A 2,896-nucleotide genomic window follows, 5' to 3' on the forward strand; every position below is an offset into this window, starting at 1 on the left:
CTCTAAAAAGCCCTTAGAATCAATTTTATAGCAAGAATCACGGTTTGAGTCATCAAAATTTCCTTCCTAAATTATTTTCCCTCTCGTCAACATGGTCACGCCAACAACTGATGTGGTCACATCACAAAACTACAAGTGTGGCGTGTTCATGCTAGATTACGGAAAACATGTACGAAAACTACAATAGCCATATTCCCTAAATCACAAAGGCACGAACCTCATAAATCTTAAAAGACTCACAAAATCTGTTTGTTGTTTGTGTTTCTGTTACTTTGCTTTATAAGAACACTAGGATTTTAAAACTCTCTTTGGGATTATTCTAGGCTAGGTTTGCTAAATTAGTAATCTAGAGATCTTTTTTGTGAAAAAAGATCTATTACACTTTCCTTATGGGATCGATGCACGACACTCTTTAGCAACATTAATACTTGACGCGTGCACTTGTTTTGTATGGCCTGTTTTCCCCGCTGTAAGTTTAGGCACGTCAAGTACCATATTTAAAAGTACCACACTGTCAGCACTATTTTAGTTAAGGAGTTGCCCATTGAAATATATATATATATATATATATATATATATATATTAATATATAGTTTAGAAAATATGAAATCAAAATGATCTCATATCTTTCATAGTTTAAATGAAAGATCACTACACCTCAAGCCATGTATCTATCCCAAAATATAAACACAGGACTTGAGAGTGAGACTCACTCAAATAAACTAAGAAATGTATGACATTCGTTTGGTCTGCAAAATCATTTTATTATTTATAAGCTAACAAGTTCCCCTATTAATATGAAAAATTAAATAGGGTTTATATTAAGTTGGGTTTGAAAAAGCTTTCTATAAGAGCAAGCCCTTATAGTTAGTTACATCTTAAACGACCGATGTCACTCAAGAAAATTCTCGATAAAAATCAGGGGATATTATCTTCAAGGAAATTTAAAGGATATTACTTTTCAAAGAGATCGGATCAAGAGGTGTGAATGGGGAATGACTCAAATTTGGAACATATTATGGAATCTAAAGGAAGAGAGACTAGGGGATGTCATAGATCCTGAGGAGAACCTCGATGACTTCCTAAGCTATCTGAAAGTTTGGCTTCAGTTTTGAGGAGAAACATTTAACTGTTTCATCCTGTCAATTTTATTAATTTAGGGCTTACATTTGTGTGAAACGATCACACAAATAGCCTGAAAGATGTGAGAATTTAGGTCGTGACGAACGATAATCTCAGAATTCTAAAACGAGTTAGGACTTATATTGTGTAGCAGAGCTATACAGAAGCCTGAAGATAAGTTGAGGATTTATGTCGCACTAGGCGGACAACCTCAAAATCTTATGGCTTGTTGTTTAATTATGAGGAGTGGTTTAGATGGTGTAGACATGTTTTGATATTGAAGATGGTTGTGCTGCCCACAATGCTAGATCCAAGCTCCTAATCGTGGTGAGTTTAATTTTTCTAATGTGTCAAGTCATGATGTCAAATAAAATGTCCCTATGGTTAAATATAGTGGGGCATGTTAATGTTGATTAGAGTGACACCGGTTAGGATCTTATGGTTCCTTCATTCCGGTACCACTTCTTTCGGATTCACTTAGTCTTAATGAATTTATTAAACCCAACTTAATGAGTTCCCTATTTTCATTTAGACTGAGAGAAATCTCGTTAGCAACCGTAGGTTAGCTCCTCCGAGGGATTTCCGATCATCTGATAGAGACGTCTTAATTTAGTAGCAATTTTTTTTTTGTGATGTTTGTGATTAAATTATTAGTTGTCTTATTTTTTGAATGTTGTGGCGGTGAATTTTATCTTGTTTGAATTTTTTTAAATTTTTTTGTTTTGGTTTTGTGGCTATCCTAGCAGTTTTGGTTTTCATGCAGAGTGACATCATTGTTTAACATGCAAGTTTGAAGCAAGAAGTACAGAAAGGTAATGCAATAATTTAAAAGTGTACCTATCGATTCTTCTCGTTCCTCCACCTGAAAGGTTAATACTTGCAAGATATGTATATAATTTTGCAAAGAATTTAAATTGCAGGAGTAGATAAAGGTATAGCTACCAAACCCAAAGCTATGATTTTATTGAGCCTTCGAAGTTCTTAGTGGATAATTCTAGAACAAAATATGACAAGTTCAACTTGTCCTTCAAAGTATCCTAAAAAATTTCAAAGTGCTCGAGTTATGACCCTGAACTACTTTGAAGATCTCTTAAATTATTTTGAGTTCATTTTTGAACTTATCATATTGTTTTATTAATCATATGAGTCTAGAGTGTGGCTACCCCGTTGCCCAACTTGACAATTCAATTATCTCAAGGATAAGATGCTTTGGTCAATTTGATATTTTACTTAAGATTTATATGGATGAATGCCTCTGAGGCAAGCTCAAGTCATTAAAGATTTGGTGCTCATCACAAATGGGCTTGAAGTCCTTAAAAGATGCTAATCCCCAATCATATTATCTCTCCAATCAATTGAGTTTAGACATCGAGCCTAGGTCACTACCAAGCCCTTAACAATCATAATGGGGGAAAAAGGTGGTGGTTAAAATTTTGGTTTAAGTGACATCGAGCCTAGGTCACTACTAAACCCTTAACAATCATAATGGGGGAAAAAGGTGGTGGTTAAAATTTTGGTTTAAGTGACATTGAGCATAGGTCACTACTAAGCCCTTAATAATCATCATCAATTTTAGGCTTAAGATAAGTGAATTATCATCTTCCTAACATAAGCTCATCACTTAATTGACTTCAAAGTCATGATGTTTAGGGAAATTATGATTTTGTTGATATTGTGAAAAGGTGGTAAGTGAGTTTCTACCTTTAACCTATAATGTTTCAATCATCCAACATATTTATTAAGGATCAAAATTCCCATCCTCAATGGTTAATCC

This window comes from Phalaenopsis equestris, unplaced genomic scaffold, assembly GCF_001263595.1.
Source record: "Phalaenopsis equestris unplaced genomic scaffold, ASM126359v1 Scaffold000605, whole genome shotgun sequence".
Lineage (NCBI taxonomy): Eukaryota > Viridiplantae > Streptophyta > Magnoliopsida > Asparagales > Orchidaceae > Phalaenopsis > Phalaenopsis equestris.